Source organism: Corvus moneduloides, chromosome 17, assembly GCF_009650955.1.
Source record: "Corvus moneduloides isolate bCorMon1 chromosome 17, bCorMon1.pri, whole genome shotgun sequence".
NCBI lineage: Eukaryota > Metazoa > Chordata > Aves > Passeriformes > Corvidae > Corvus > Corvus moneduloides.
The window spans coordinates 15096147-15113963 of record NC_045492.1 but is presented as its reverse complement, the minus strand read 5'-3'; the positions used below and the strand labels follow the sequence as shown (position 1 = coordinate 15113963).

The 17817-nt window shown below is 38.4% G+C and overlaps 1 long non-coding RNA gene across 3 annotated transcripts in view; it reads left to right on the top strand.

The window, feature by feature from the left end:
* LOC116452323 overlaps window positions 1-17817 on the top strand; it is a 50923-nt gene that overhangs the window by 24832 nt on the left and 8274 nt on the right. For all 3 annotated transcript variants that reach the window (XR_004243468.1, XR_004243467.1, XR_004243466.1), the window contains one exon: window positions 17126-17188. This is a non-coding gene — a long non-coding RNA (uncharacterized LOC116452323). The remainder of the gene's footprint in view (window positions 1-17125; window positions 17189-17817) is intronic.

The window sequence follows — 17817 nt, the reverse complement described above, 5'->3', positions numbered from 1 at the left end:
GGGAAAATTTGGAAGGATGAGAAGCCAGAAATTGAGCTGTCTAGTAAGCATCCATAATATAAGAAGTTTATCTTGACATTTGAGTTTTGGCCCTGAGGAATCATAGCGGCTTTTGCCCAGACCTCCTTGGTAGCTCAAACAAGCCAAGGGGATAGAGTATATCAAATGTACATGTTTACAGAATAAACATTAAAGCACCTACCAAGCTGAAGCTCTGCTGTATACAACTAATATGAGGACATCTGCAGGGAGGACCATATTTCATTTGTTTATATGAAGTTTCATGTTTTAATGATATGGTGAGATTAAAATGAAAACTAGTTGAATGTAAAAATTTGAACCAGAGAGTGAATTAAGACATCTAATTTTGTGTAAGTCCTGCATTGGCATACGAGAAACCATTCTTTAAATGACAGCTTTTTGATTATATCAGCTATAATAATCTTTCAATGGGATACTTTATGGCAGGCATATTCAGACGTGAGCAAGGCACTTATTTACTCCCTTTGAAGAATAAAGACACATATTCACTTTCTTGTCCCCCAAGTGCTCTTTCCTTAATCTAGACAAGGCTCAAAACAGTTTGATTTCTTAGAAACTATTCAGTGAATGAGAAGATTCCTAATAGTGAAAGTGAACATTAAGGAAGTAGTTATGAAAAGTTCAAAGCTATGTTTTGGAGTATTTTGGTAAATCCTTCTTACCTTATCTTGCCCTTCCTGAAATATATTATTCCTTTGAAAGAACATAATAAGAACACCTGGATATTAATAAGTGCAGCCTAAATGCTGTGCAGTGCACAGTAACTTTTTGTTCTGATTTGAAAAAAACGTTTATCCCATCCCACTATAACAGGTAGAACATAGAGGTTATGGGAAATGAGTCTATATAGTCCTTAGAGGATGATGAGAATTTGGTGATATGATAGCCAAGCATTAGTAGTCTGTGTTCATTTTATTCAATTTCTGTTCAGTATTTTTCAGGTGCCAAGGAAATGGAATGTTGTTGATGCTCTTTTTCTGCACTTGTCACAATAATATGCAGGAGCAGGAAAATAGCTGCAAATACATAGTCATGAGATAACATACTGGTACACAACTGCAAGCAGGACCAGAAAATGCAGCAGACATCCATTGTTCTGACAGTCTGTCAATTTTGATGAAAAAGATTAAGTAAAAATAGGAAAATATATTAAAATAATGTTGATGAGATTTTAATATAATTTCTGTTACTGGAGGTTGCTGGAAAACTGAAGAAAAGCAGATGAATGTGTTAATATTTAAAAAAAAAAAAAAATCAGAAACAGCAATCCAGTCCTTTAAAGTTAAAATGGGCTAGAACTAGTAGTTTAAAATTTTACCTTCTTTGTGAAGTGGACAGCAAACATATATTTTTTTAAAGTAATAAAATATGAATGGGAAATTATTAACCTAGCAAGCCCCACAATTGTTTAACTCCACCTCTTCCAGTAATTTCCTTTAATTTCCATTACATTTTATGTCTTCCAAGATTCCCTTGATTTTGTCTTTGAACCACTGAAATCCTTCTGTGTCTTGGGTCAATAGGATCATAGAATACAGAAATTTCCAGACTAGACAAAACTACTGAATACTAAATATCTACTCTGAAATACAATCTCCAGCAGTACCCAAATCCTATTACCAATAAAAGTGTATGACACAAGCATTCCAAATTTCTCAAGGAGGTTTTATGGCCTTATATGATTACAACAGAATTGCTGTTCACTGTGTACAGGTTTTTTCTTCTATTTTTGCCATTCACCACCTGCTTTGTAAGAATACAAAGCCAACAGCAAATGTCTAAAAAGTGCTTTTCTTGAAAATGTATTTCCAGCATTCTCCTACCTTAGTAACACAAGTTACACCACTGATGAAAACCATTCTTATCATGTCTGTTCTAAGTTGTCTTGATAACCGGTAAAGGAATACACCAAAAGTATGGTTCACTTGAGCAACAGCTGTCACTTGCTTTGAGAATAAAGCACATTCAGACTGTGGCTTGTGACCAACAACTTCTGATGCCCAAATTAGGTGCCAAGTAGTATATTTCATTGTAGGTTGACTCATCATGCAATTTAGCAATATAATGAACTTTTTTATTAAGCAAAGCCAAATAAAAATAAGACTGCAGTGATTGAATGACTGGGGGCTACTTTACATGACTTTGCATGCACAGATCATTCTAGTATGGAGTATGCTTTTTGTCTCTCTTGACCTTCCCATGTGTGGATTATTTTACTAAACAATTACCTTTTCTTTTTTACGTCTTCTGAGAAGTCAGATGCAACTTCTTAATTTGTTCAAGAGCTCATTTATGGAGAAGAAACGGAGAAAGTTTTATCCAGAAAAGAATCCTTCTTTGTATTCTATAATTTGTTTCAGATGCCTCTAATTTGCTTTGTAGGGGAAAAGAAACAAGGCCACTTAGATCTCAGCACTAGGCATAAGAGGAAGCGATTTGCCAAGGTTCTATTGGAAAAAGAATCTAAATCAAAACAACAGAGAAAGGACTTAAGTGAAATCCCAAGTACCAGTAGAATGGAACTGAAGAGATGAGAATTCTTATTTCTGACTGAAATCCTGGACTTAAATTAGAGAAGCTTTCTTAGAAGTGTAACAGATTTATATTTTTTCCTGTGCCCTTAGGCCCTTCAAATTCACAGTATAGGCTTTAAGCATTGTTACACAAAATGAAATTCAATTTATTTTGGAAGTCCTTTAAATGAATACTTCTGATAGCCTTATTTTACATCCCTGACATTACTTTCAGAACACCCACTAGCTACATTGCAGCAGCTTTTCAACCTGTCGGCTCTGACTTGTTAAGCAAATATCCAGCAGGGTGTGAATAGGAATGGTATTCAGTAATGGGGCATCCAAGTTCTTGACATACTTAATATACATTCTGGCTTTTTGCTATTGTAAGAAGACAAAAGTCTGTAAAACTGTGGCTTATATGCATATCCCTCTGCACCAGAAGTGTTTCTCACTGATCATGAAAGTCAAAAAAAAACAGGAACCACATGAAGCTACCCATTACTCTGAACTTTTTGCTACCTACTGTCTCTATTTCCATCCTAATGCTGGCTTGATAAATTAAAGGAGATAGCAGAAGATGTCCTACATTGCAAATAAGTATTCATACCCACTTGAAGTCTAATTCTCAATTATAAAGATTAAAGAACTAGCATAGATTTTGTCTGAACCCTCCAACAATGAAAAATTTTTCAGGGGATCTGCATTTAAAGAGCAGGGCCAAAGTAACCCAAGGAAATAATTATCTCTGACCATAATAATTGACTCCTTCTATTCAATTTGAGGAGTGCCAAAGCAGCACTCTGCAGCAGAACTGGCAAGTGCTCTATTGCACTGATACCTCTGTTGGGGCAAAACAAGACAATGCCTGTGTTTGTACAGAACTATGTTTGGTGTTGTGTTGTGTTGTGATTTGGGGTGTTTCTCTTAATGAGAGATATGGCTATTGAAAATAAAAATGATAAAAATCTTCCTTTCTTGTAGGTTTTCATGCCCCAGCCCTTATATGCAAACACTGTAGCTACTGTACTTTTAAAATGCTCCAATTAGGAGAAACCCCAGAGGCAAGAGGTTACCATCACTGGCAAATACACCCTTCTCGTGAGAGCACAACAAACCCCCCATTCATTACAGAGTTAGGAGAGCACAGAGCTCCCTGGTGTTTAGTCCTCCTACAGGGTCCAGAGCAGCAGCACAGCTCACATAGATCTGGTATGCACTATCTTGCAGCTGGAAGAAGGTCAAGAACCTGTTGCTGGTCGCTGTAGTCCTTATGGGAAATAAAATGATTAGAAAAATTAGTTTAGCTGCAGGCTACAATACATAGATACACATGCAAAGCTCATTTTCTGAACTATGCGGAAGGTCATCACCGCATTGAAATTTCATTTCTGGTTATGGATACATATAAATCTTTTTTCTTTTTTTAATATGAAGTAGTTCAAGGCAGCAGACCTTGAAAGTGTCTTTATAGGAGATGCCATAGGGGATCATGCCATCAGTACTGATTTTGTTGAACATTCAAAACTTCTAAAAGATTTTAGAGAAAATTTTCCAGAAAACTGTGATGCTAAAAAGCACAAAATTATTCACTTGTCTTCCGCATAACTCAGATAACAAGTCAGATTCCCACGTCTCTTTTTCTGGATTAGTGGTAGATAAGCAAAAGAAAAGACAAATAAGAAAAGTCTTCAGGCATTAACAAACTTTTAGTAGTTTTCATTGTCATCATTCCAGAGAGGATTTAATGCAGTTTTTTCTTCAAAGGACTTTGCAAGTAAGAAACCGAACACTTCCATATGGACTGTGCTCACAGAGTAGTGCTGTCATTCCGTACCATTGGTAATCTCATGATAATGTTGCAGATCTCTTGTATCTTCTGTGTTTCCTCTCCATCTCCCTCCTTATGACTGTCTTTTTATACACTGAGGTTTTTTGCAATCTTGAATTGGGTCAAAACAACCTGAATTTTGTGTCTCGAAGAGAGTAATAGCAAGAGATTTCTTAGTTGCGTCATTTCAGTTTTGTGGATTTTGCCATTGTATCTGAAGTAATTGCTGCTCTCACCCATTTGATGTAATTGCTGTTAGTAGTCATCCATTATATATGTATATATTTATTAAATAATACAGTAGATTTGAAATGTTATATAAATTGATCATCTGCGCAGCTTCCCCTTTCCAAGCCAAAATAACAATTACATGAATTTTGAAAGGGTTTTTTTTTTTAGCTGGATGGAACATATAATATTTCCTTCATTAATTACAAATTTCATTTTATCAAATAATTCCATACAGAAGCTCCATACAGAAGTCTTTGACAGTAGTCTTATTCTTTCTTTTATCAGTACTACCCACTGGCATCCACAAATTATTGGCTCTTTTACTGTCACTTGTTTAACAGATTCTAATTAGTGATAGTATCCCTCTTGTCACTTAACAGAATATGTAAGGTTTGTGGTACAATGGGAAAAGGAGGATAAACTTTCTTCAGTGCACTGTTGGACTTTATCATGCTGAAGGACTCTAATGCTGTGACAAGAACATGCACTGATAGATACTGCAAATTAAGGTTTCTGGATACCTTCAGAGCTTCAGAGGTTCTGATGGAAGATGAAGGGGAGCCAGAAGACAAATGACCATTCAGATAAAAAAGCTTTAAAAAATTGGGGTCTTCATTCTAGAAATACATAAAATTCTGTGCTTGGCTGTGTGAGGGAATGTCCAACTTAAGCTCTCAGGTTTTTGTGCGGTGGCCACCTTAGTGAAGATAGAAAAAAAATGATCTAGATACTAAAGTTCTCATAATCCAATGATTTTGGTTTGGCCACTTGAACTTTCAAGACCTGATAATTAAGGTCACAGACGCAGATCCTGTTAGGAGGACCTGAAGTCAGTTTAGATGTGCAGGACTTTGTTCAGTTTGGCATGGAACCATTTTTAGTTCCTAGGTCTGGACTAACGGTAGTTACTGTAATACATTCCAATGCTAAGTTTTTGAGGAGTCACCAGTTCTGGAAATTCATCTCTTAATTTATTTACGCAGGATAAAGTAAGGTGTACATTAAGTGTCTCTGGTGATTACCTGATTTTTGATATTTTGGTGAATTGCGAAGACATAAGCTTCAATGACTTGGTTAAATCTCCACTAATTAGTTGAAGTTCAGTTATTGTATGTATTCCTCTAGCAATTACTAGATGTTCATTGGTGCCAATGTCAAAAACTGGATAGAAGCCAGTCTGGGCCTCATTATCTCACCAGAAGTCCTTAGGTGCTAATCAGAATTTGATAAAGATTAGACAGTTCCCTGCTGGCACTTGGCTATTAAATTCCACTTACACTGTTGCCTCATAAATACTACAAATTCTCTTTCACTAGCAGACTGTTCACAAAATCCTTTGAAAAGAAAAGTTTCATTTTAGGATGACTGAGCAAAATGGAATCTAATTAGGCTGGAAGACTCCTAACCACCATAATTTCTCGCAGTGTAATAATGCCAAAATAATGCTTTTGAAGCTGTCCTGCTACAGGATTTCCAAATAAATGTGTGTCATTAAATTAGGAGAGCTTAGCAAACTGGGATGCCTAGTACTGATCTAAAGGGCAAAGATTTATAGATGTCTATGAAGAGAGCTGGGATTTTGTAAGTTAAATTGCACCTGTGGTGCATTGCTGGATTTGAAACAACCATTTTCTTTTATAGCAGTTTTAGAAGAAAATCAGTCTTCCCGCAGGAGCTGCTTAGTCAGCTTTCACACGGAGAACCTGGAGGGGCACAGTCCCTTTACATAGGATCTGCAGGGTTCATTACTGAGTGTGTTGGATTGTCCTTTTTCATTCCCTGCAGATAATTCAGGCTTAATCTCGGCAGCATATTTCCAGGATATGGTGTACTCCTGGGCACAAACAAGCAGGAAACCAGCCTGGAGTGTTTCACCAATACCTTCATAATAAATCTGTAATCACCAGAAATATGCTGCCTTTGATAGCAGACTAAACTTCAGTGATGAAAGGGGCAAAAAAAGCTCCATTAGCAGTTCTTCCCACTAAAATGAAGGAGCTAATATGATTTTGTAATCTTGACAGCAGCCACATACCTAAACCAGTCAGGCTAGGGAAAGAAAGCAGGAACAAAGCTGAGGGTGATCCAGGTCTTAGGTAAAGGAGAACAAAGGGGTGTCTGCGCAGCACAGAGCAGGTATCTGAATTACCACCAGGGAGCTACCAAGCTTGGCTTGAGAAGCCCTGCTCAGCAAAGCCCTTCCTAACAAGGCTATTTAGCCCCCATGGAGAGCTGCACTAATACGATTATGTGACTTCTGCTGTGCAGGATTTCTTGCTCAAAGGTACCTAAAATCTTTACACAGGATTAGCTCATACAGCATAGAAATACTGTTAAGGAATTGCTTGGCTGTATCTGAAGACATGAAAAGCAGGTCAGTGTCCTTGAGTGCTTTGTAGAGCTCAGAGGAGAGCAGTGAAGCAGCAGCCAAGGATTGTATGCAGTATACACGTTCTGCTTTGTTTTGCACTCATCCGGTGCAAAAAATACAAATAAATACAAATTTTGACATTGAATTTGTGGGCAAATGCCGCCAAAGGGAGACAGTCTTGCTTTATAGGTTATATAGTGTAGCCTGTAAAAATTAAACCTGTTTTTATTATTGGAACTGGCCATGGTGACACCTTAACTGCTTTCAGAACCTTCTGTGCTGTTTATCTTGTAGGCATGTGCCAATTTTGACTTGGAATTTTTATTCCAAAGCACCTTCTGCCTTTCATTTATCAGCTTGGGTATCATTCCTGTATAAAAAGCATGATTTGTAATGATAGTGTCAGAAGTGAGTGGCAGTTTGTGAAAAATAGAACATGCAGAGGGGATGTCTCTGTTCCTTGTTTACAATGAAGTATGTGGTGGGAGGTAACAGTGGATCATCATGTTCTTGTGCATAGTAAATGATAATTGGCGTGTCGAAAGATCAGCACCCAGGCCTAAAAATGAGTCTTCTCCATAATCGAACAGAGGCTGTGATCCTACTTTCTTCAAATTCTGTTGTGCATGTCTTTCTCATTCTGTAGCTATGGAGGCCATTCTCTTTCAGTGGAATCCTTGAAAATCCGAAGTCTCTTCTTCCATTAGGAACACCATGACTTGTTGCATAGCTGAAATCCCTGCCTTTCATTGTCCTGTTCTGTACTGAGTAACTACCAGTATTCTGGTGATGACAAATGATCACTTGGATTATGCACAAATGTGTTAATCATATCCCTGCTTGAGATTTCCTCAACATGTATGCCCAACTGACATGCTAACACAGGCTATAGTGTTGATAATTTTCCTTTTCAGTGGAATGTGGACCACTGGTATTGCTGTGTATAGAGCTTATTATACCATCACTGTAGCATACCACATGAATCTATCCAAAATTAGTACCGAACTGTAACTATAAAAGTATTCATCCAAGAAAAAAAAAAGTAAAATTTGGAATATGTCTGTACATTGACGAATATATAGAGTATGTCAAATGGGCATAAGTGTGGGGAGGCTGGTTTTAAGTGGGTGAGGAAGCATCCAGGCTGTTCATTATATGCAGTTCATAGAAGTGCTCAGATGCATTGAGGTTTTGAGCTCATGGTCAGGACTGGGCATCTGAAGACAACAGGTAAATTAAGGTTTTATGGGTCTCTCACAGCAGGTGGGCTTGCCTGCTGCCTAGAAAAGATCTACTCACAGATATTTTTTGTATAATCATAGGGTGATCATTTAAAGTATGATCTTATATCAAAGTTATATTTAGTACCACTGGTTTTCCACAGGTTCTTGGGGAGTGATTTGACAAGGAAGATGTGGTACAGCCCTGTTCTATCTGAGCTTTTTGTCTTGCCTTGTGGTAATATCATTCTGCTTCTGATTGTGCTCATAGTCATTCGTTGACTTCACTTTCGTCCACATTAGCAGGAGTGCTGATGATAATAATGCTAAGAACATATGTAGGTCTTGACAGGATTGTAGTCCATATATGCACAGGATGAAGTGAACCTAAGTCCGGACTTTCAGCATGTTAATTTTACTTGGTGTTTGAGTAGGCTAACAAATTCTGACTTCTGTTTCCACTCCTCAGACTTGCAGGCAATTAAAATAGTAGCAGACATCACTTCACAACATGGGTAATGAGACCAATTCAGGTCGTAAGTCATTTGAGACTAGACTGATATATGTGATTAGTCACGTGTGAACAAATGCTTCACAAATTTATGAAGCAGTTTTGCAGTACCTAGAGGACGGTCACCTCCAGCTCGCTGACTCTTATGGAGGATCTCTAATTGCTCACAGAGCCACAACATCTCAGTTATTCAGCAATTAGAATCCTCCAGAATTATAGATTGGTACACAGACTTAAAATCTGTACTTAACCTACAGATCTCAGTGGTTTGCTGACCACAGAAGATAATAATAATGTTTTTTCCTAATTTAACAGTTGCAATTTTTATTTTTTGGAATTATCTGGAAACAAGCAGGCGTTTGCTCTGCATTTTTTTAGATACAAATTTTGAACCTTGGAGGGCTTTAGCAGCTCTATATGAGTAATGTGGTTCCTTCCTCCTATCCCAAATATTTCTAAAAATAGCATTAGTGAAAATAGTTTATTGTTTTTTCAAGAAAAAGTTTCTTGCCTGGTTTAAATCATAATCTGTGCAGACACTGCCTTTCTCACAGCCTGGGAGATGTTGATCACTTTTGCATTGTACCATTATGATGTCATCCAAAGAGACAGCAAATACTGTAGATTAATGCTGCCAAAATTGAAGTAATTGCACTGTGGAAGCAGCAGGCGAGTTACTATGGCCATATGGCATTATAATAACTTGGGATAAATAGTTGGGATAATAACTAACGGGAAACAGCAGTATTTCTAGGACATGAACGTTTGGCAACATACACTTGGCTAAGAGAAATTCTTACAAATATATGCATTTCTTGCCAGGAAGCTAAGGAAACTACCTATACTAAGAGGGGAATCACAACTCCTTTTTAGCAACAGAAAATGTTTGTGAGGTTGAGGTGAAAGTGACATTTGCCATCTCTTCTCTGCTCAGTTAGGACTAAGACTGGTCTTAGGCACCTCACCTTCACAGAAACTGGAAAGCTACTAACTTAACAACATCCCTGAAAGTAAATTTAGCTCGATAGCTAAAACTTTCTCTGAGTTTCTGTTGTAGTCTCAGAGTGTACAGTGTATGTAAGTTGCACAAAATGACCTCTTAATGACCCTCAGGAAACCACAGAGATGTCCTTGTCCCTGGCAGCTTGGTGCTACAGGGACAGCACGCCTTTCTTGTGGAATCAGGGCAGCTCTGGATGCAGTAGAGGTGTTTGATCTGGCCCTTAGCACCTGTGGAATAAATAAAAGCAATAGTAGCAAGCTTTCCTTTTTTCAGATGGGTCATGTGCTTCCCTAAATAGAATGCAGAGGGACTCGATCAAGCCTGGTTTTGTAACAACAGACAGAGCACAGCAAAGGAGAGCTGAGAGGGAGCAGATCAGCCTCACACAAGGGGCATAGCACAGTGCACTATGAGATTGTTCTCAAATTTCTCATGTCTTCCTCTCCTTTTGGTCCATAAAACAGCAGAAAGAGGGAAATTTCAGACTGGAATTTTTTTCTGTCCCTTGTAGTTGACTTTCATCAAAGTAAGGTATCCTCTGCTTCAATGTAGGTATCTGAATTAAAAAAAATAACTGCAGCCATGTCAGATTGTGTACTTGAACCAGCACTTTTCCACTTGTAAAATTGGGCTAGTTATTTAGCCTGGGAGCTGTGAGGGACATTTAATTACCATTTATAAAATACAGAGGAGCTAATGCAAGTTAGATATTTTATATTCATAGTATTCATGACTTTACTACCTTAGCTCCCCAGTCCTAGAAACAGATTAGACTTGTGAAAAGAAGAGAAAAGAGTATTTCTAGTAATACTCTTTTTCACTGGTACTGGAACACAAATTACAAAGTGGTTGCACAACTGACTATGGTTTCTCAGAGCTTCAAGATATTTTACCGTTCCCTCAAAGATGCCACAATGAAAAACCGTTTGATGCTTTCTTGGTAAGTACATCATGCCACTGGTACTTCACATGTTTAGTGTGAATGTTTAGTCACACTTCTAATGTATTTTTTTTGTATCTTTTCTCCTCATTTCTAGACACTTAAAATGCCAAATGTTCTAATATTTTTTAAATGGGAGAAAATGGAGACATGTACTTTTCATATGATAGAAATTACGGAAGGACAAATTCACACATGCTCTGGAATTTGAATTGAAGTAGATGAGAAATTTAACTTAGGCCGTAGTAGCTCAGAAAGTAACACTGGTGAGAAAAACATGCTCAGCCAGCATAGTTGGTTTTTACTGAACTTGCAGACTATGAATTACATTTTTACTCCTATTTGGATATTCTGAGAACCAAAAATGTCCTTAGTGTATCCTGACTACATCCACTTTGAATCCAGCATGATGATCTGTTGCTCAGAAGTGAGACAGAGAATAGCAATTCCTCTATTCTTGATAGGTCACAGAGGGGAAGGAAAGCTTCCATTAGAAGTCTCTGCTCTGGTAGACTTTCAGCCTAGTAAATAATGAGTAACATTGCTGTTCCACTTGAGCAGGCTGTCAAATTAAGTATGTTTCTGTGATGATGCTTCTGGCATAGCTGGCCTAATGCATATGCAATACGTGTATTCAAGTAAAATGAAAATGAAATAAAATGCACAGTGAGTGTGTGAGCTGGAAAACCTTATGCTGTTTCTGTGACTAAGGTTGGTGACTCGGGTGTTAAGCAGTATTTCGCTAGAGCAGGAGGAGAGGCCTCTGGTGTTGAAAGTTGTAGCGCTAGTACAGCCAGGGTTCCTGTAAAATAGAAGTCATCAGCCTACATGCCTATCCCCTTGGCAATAAGAGGCAGAGTGACAGATGAACTGCAATGGCTCCAGCCGTAGGATATATTACAGTCTTTTTGCTAATGCAGACATCTGTGGAAATAAATGGCAAAACCTACATTGCAAAGTGAATGGCAAAAGCCTGACTTTGAGACCCAGAAATACTTGAGTGAAGTCAAAATCTCCACAGGCATCTGTGAGTTTTGGACGTGTCTTTTCACAGGGGCCTTGATGTTTGTTCTAGCTTTTAGCAACTGGTGACCAGAAACAGACAGGTGCTATTTTACAACCCATGTAGGAGCTGTTGCAGCTGTCTGACTCTCTGGGAGCTTACAAGGGCTAAGAATGTGGGAAAGCTTCTCTTGTATAATGTTTTGCCTTGTCTCTGTTAGAGGTTATACTGAGCACCGTTTATTGTTGAAGCAGGGGCTAACCATGATCTGATAAAAGATTCCAGATTTTTATTTCACAGAGGAAATAACTGCACAACTTCATCTTCCAGTTAGACAGGTATGAAAAATGTTGAATGAGGCACACCAGCTTCTGCTTACTGTTTAGCAGGGGAATCCTTTGTGTGCTGGAGGGCATGATGAGGCCGGGAGGGAAATGGCAAACAAGACTGGGAGAGCAAGGACATCTGCTGCTTGAAGACAAATCTGGTGTAATTGGAGTAAGTGAAATGTTGCCAGTTCAGGAAACAGGCTGTAATATTACATTATCCAGATAGAGACTTTAAGGACAGGCAATCATCACGGAGAACAGAGGAGGAGATGATGACAGTGTGAATGAGGAAGGGCATTATGCTCATAACAGAATAACCTTCACATGGATGGCAACTAAGAGACACCTTGAACTTGAGGCTAAGGACTGAAATGGTAAAACAAGTATAATAGGAAACAATTACTTGTCTTCCAGGGCTGGGTGAAAATACAGATCAGGAAATATTTATGCGGATGTGGGACTGTACTTGGATAGGACACTGATCATATGAAACTGCAATTACTCTGACATTGACTGGAATGAGAATTATGGAGGGATTTAGGAAGCTGGAGCTGTGTGTATTGACAGATTCCTTTTACCCGGCAGCCTGACAACCAACAAGATTAGGGGCCATTTGGAAAAAGCTGCAATGGCTAAGCAAGGCAGCACATCTGCTGATGCCAGCACTCGGGCCGGAATGACATTAGCTGAAAGTTGGGAAGGAAGGAAATTGATGTTGAATGTGACCATGATTCTGATTTCCAGATGTGAGGAAATCCATGCTCTATTGTACTCTGTGGGCCATAACTTTTGGGTGAATTGAAGTCATTTTATTGGATAAATTGATGTCAATTAGTGTCATTTTACTAGATAACATGCCACATTAGTTTTCAAGACTATCTGTCCTGACAGGCCCAGATTTAATTCAGTGTGTTTTGATTGGACAAAAGGAAAGAATGTGGTGCTTTTAAAGGAAAATGTAAAGAGACGTTGTGAAGACCTAGATCCTTCTAATGATCAAATGTTAGATTGAGGTTAAATAATCAGGCTGTATTGTCACTGAGACGTGTTACTGCAGTTATAGTAATCACATCCATCAAAAATGCAATTTCTCAAGCTTATCATCTGATATGTACCATATATATGCACATTAGTTTGCAGTAAAAGAGCAAGGGACAATAGCTTTTTGGACCTTTTCATTTTCCTGCTAGTCATGCTGTTTCTGATATACGTGAGTTGTGCTGTGGCACCTGTCTTTGTTGGAACAAAGCTATTCTCTCACTAAAAGCAATTAACTCGTGATTTGGTGTGTTCAGCCAAATAGCCTCGTATTTGCTTTGATGATTTTGTGACTATTTGAGGGTAAACCCAGCAAGCTGACACCGAAGAAATGAATCTTTAAGGCTGCACTGGATGGTTACAATAAAAATCTAAACCAAAATCAAATAAACCAAACTAAACTAAACTGATATGATATAATTTAATAATATTCCTCCTATAGTGAAGCTTTAGGAGGAAAGTTTACAAAGAATGTAAAAAGTGTTTAAAGAAACTTCCTAAAAGCAAACTGTGTGAATAAATACTGGCTAGTGGGAGAAAAATCTTCATCCTTTATCTTGCTCAAATAGTGCAGTAATGTTTAACAGTAACACTTTTTCATATGTATATGACAGTACACTATAAAACAAATACATATTAATGCAAAGTTTGTCATTTCTCTTTTTGGATTATTATGAGACAGGATGGTAGAAGCTTAATGGAGAAATAATGCTAACCTCTTCCATGTTGTTTTCCTTCCTGCCATGGCAGTGTGCTTCCATCCCAGTGACATACACTGAGGTACCCAGTGTTGACATCCATTTTCTAGCCACTAAGAGACTAAAGGCTGCTTTTAATTTACATATTACATTTAAAAGAGAAGTTGCTGCTCTCCTTAGGGATAGACTACAATAGCTACCCAAATGTAAGTACAATTTTTTTTAAGCCAATGGAAACAGTGGAGACTGATCCACAACTAGCTAAAACTGGACTGGCTTTTGTAGATGCACAAGAATTATTGCTTGAAAGGCAATCTCTGTCCTTGAATCTCTGGGTGAGGTGAATTTGCTCCACAATGCTCCAGGCTGTGTTAATGTGACTTTTCAGGTTCTTGGCTTGAAATAAAGTTAGCCAGCTTGCTTAGTTCCCACACAGAGTATGCCCCCATTTATTTGCAAAATACCTTCTTGCCACGGTGTGATCCAGCGTAAAGCTATTGAACTTAGAGTGTTCTGTCTGCAGAGCTTCAGTGTGAGCCTAGAGGACACTTATAACCTCGAAGGGACTGGAATCTATCTGCCTGGAGGATGGAGGATTGCATGATATGGAAGTAGTTAATGCCAGCCTGCAAAAGGACAGCTTGAGTTGTTCTTCCTAGTAGAAGGAGTAGCAGAAGAAGTTTAGACTGACAAGGTGGGGATAAATACTTTTTCTATGGGATGCAGATGACAGCAGAGTTATGTGGTTTGGTCAGACCACTGAAACCATCACACATACCTATTGAAAGGGAAATGACAAAGATGCAGAGAAAGCCCTATTCCAACAGTCCTTACTTACATAATTTGTCCTGCAGAAGTCTTTTAAAAGCTGCAAGACATAATTTACAGGAAGACCCATGCCTTTTCTTACATTGACATAACATTGTGGACTAACTGGTGGTGTATATTTACAGTGATGTAATGAATATTTGATGTAAAAAATTTCTCTCACGGGAACTTCTGTGAGCTGTTTTCTAGGAATGTTTATCATGACTTTTGAAGTGTTAACTCCTTTGAATGGGCAAACTATATTCCTCCACTCATTCTGCCAGATTCTTGGTAAAAATCTACAAATTTCTTTTAGGTTGAGATTAATGGGGCAGCATCACACAAACCACAACTGGATCTGTCATAGTAATTTAATAAATTTATAACTCTCATACTTCCAGGATAAATATAATTTTGAAATGTGGTTACCATTAATATCTTTTAAGAACCACACAAAATTCACTATATTTTTCAGCACTCTGGTCTGGATCTTCCCTCTGTAGATTATTTCTAGACCTTCAGCAAAATGAGGGAAATAAACTGTTTCAAAAGCATTTTTTTTTTTGTGCATATGCATTTTGCAGGCCAGAGAGTAAGAGTTTCCTACGCAGCCACACAATTCCTACTGCTTCTTTAGGAGAGCAAGTCTTTTTCTACAGATTGTTAAGGGTTGTAAGGGATGCAGTCCCAACACTTCCCCTGCCATGAGCAGGGACACCTTCTACTAACCCAGGTTGCTCTGAAACCCATCCGGTCTGGCCTTGGACACTTCTGGTCTCTGGGCATCCACAACCTCCCTGGGCAGTTCAGGAGTGATGCAAGTAGGCTGTCAGTGTGGGCCGAGGCTGAGGCAGGGGAGGATTTACAGAACATACCCAGGATGTGCTCTAGGGATAGCACAATAATGATGAGATCTATGAAGTTGCAAGGGGGGAAGATGGACACAAAGAGGCAATGACAGGGAGCAGTGGTGCGAAGCTGCCTGTTCTGAGTCACAGGAATATGCAGCTTTTCTCTGTGGAGGAGCCTGGGGGGAAGGTGATCTCTTCTGCTTATTCAGGCTCTTTCAAATGTACAACCTTCTGAGCATATTTTCACAAATATCACTAACATACAAGTAACATTAACATACAGCTGCTATTGACAGATATAAATTTGTTGCTCTTCTTGAAATATAATTAGGGCTATAAATAATACCAAACTGAAAGCTCCGGGAGCTGTGTGTCTCTCCAAGAATTTTTCTTTATTTTAGACACCAAAGAAATACTAACGATAGTCACAGAAACAAGGAAAATACCTTAGCTATACTCCCTCTGCTATCTGCACTGTGATTTTGTTCACTGAGCTCAAGGAGGCTGTTTTCTGCATGTCTCTTTTCTGCATGTTTTTCCATGTCCCCTGAGCCTCTTGACTGCAGTTCTGTGTCTTTTTGCAGCTTTCTTATTTCTGCAAAGGGAATCACTGCCATCTCCTGGTCAAGCAACAGAGAATAATAAAATTCTTCCACCCACTTGTGAGATGTACCATTGCCCCCCACTCTGTGGAAGCAGGGATTTTCAGCGGGGGATCCCTATGGATTTGGTGCAGGCCATTCTGTGATTATTATACCAGTTATTTATCTGAGCATTCAGAGAAAAAGGGAGCACTTCATTCATCATAGGTTGGCTGTCTGGTCCAACAGGTCCCGACTAGTCAAATTTGTACATTTGTTCCATCATTGATGTAATATGTAAATGGGGATAAATCAATTATTTGTGCTATAAAAGCAGGACAATTTAAGTACGCTTTCCTTAGACAATGCCTTAGACTTCTTTAATACCCTTACAGATCAACAATCCCCCTTTGTGTTACACATCCACATAAATTCAGTCTGTACTTTTAGTTTTGCTTCCTGAAGTGACTGTATCAGCACAAGAGCTTAAAAATCTGTTGAAGTGAATGGCTGAAGGTGCAGCTGGATGCCATCAGTCCTATCAGCTAGTCATATAGTGCCAATAAATGCCTTATGCTTGCTTTGCTGTTTAAGAAATATCCCTGTGACTGCTTGTGAAGGGACAAAACTATTTCCTTTCATTTATTTGGAACAATCATTTCCATAAGACCTGTATGTCTCCCCTAAAAATCTAATCTTCAGTATGACTACATTTTCTATGGTCTTTCTTCATTAGAAAATTCTGGCATATAGTTAAGTCAGCTTAAATATTTATTTTCTCAAATACCAGTTTGGAATGAGCATTTCCTAATTTTTGTCTTCCAATAACTTGCCTTATTGTGACCTCTGAGTTCGTAGCCACAAGTAGATTAAAAAACCCACTTAAGTATAGCCACCTTCAGAGCCAATCTGCCAGCTAGTGCTATATAAAGGTTGCACTTCGAAATGTCAGTATGCATTGTATCTTGTGTGTCTGGAAAAGACTAATGGGTAAGGAGGCAAAGCTGGGAAGTACCAGTACAGCATTTTGAGACTTTGGTTTGTGGTTTACAAGAAAAAAAAAAAGTTCTTAAAAAATGAGACCAGGGGCTTGCAGCCATTTAATGTTTAGATTCATTGTGTTTGTTCACATCCTTTCTGTGCTCTAATTCCATAGCTCTCTCAATTGACTACATGGGAGAAAAAATTTGGCCAGAAGCTGACACCACTTCTCAACAAGGTTAGGAGAAACATTTAATCTCATTTTTTGTTATTATTAGTTCCCATTCATATCTACAATGAAGGACAACAATTTTTTATTCCCCACCATGTAGTCTGTGAGACTTTAAGGATAAAGGATTTGGTTTAATGGTTTTCATCTTTTTACTTCTTAAAGAGCAGGTGTTATTTTATGGCACTCTTTCTCATACTCAGTAGACCTCCACTCATCTAGTAAACAAATTATTTGAGCATATTGTTATGCCCGGAAGATGCATATGTCTGTATCATATGTATTAGCCAAATGTTCCAAAGAAACCCCATGCCGCAGAACAGATAATTGTAAAAGGCTTCTCACCAGGAAATAATTTAGAGGTAATCAGACCTGTCCCTGGTAAGTTTTGGAGCTTTGTAGACATACAAGATGAACTCAGATTAAGACTTTGATCTGTCTGTGATATAAAGTCTAACAACAGCAGACAGCAAAGCAGGAATGGTGGCAGCTTTAATCATGGGTTTTGCCCACATTCAGCAGGCCAGCAGGGCACTCATTTCAGAGACTCATAAGATTATTCTTTCCCCGTGAAATCCTCTTGCTGCTTTCTGGTTCACTAACAGCATCTGAAAATGTGTTCTGATCTGATGTGGTAC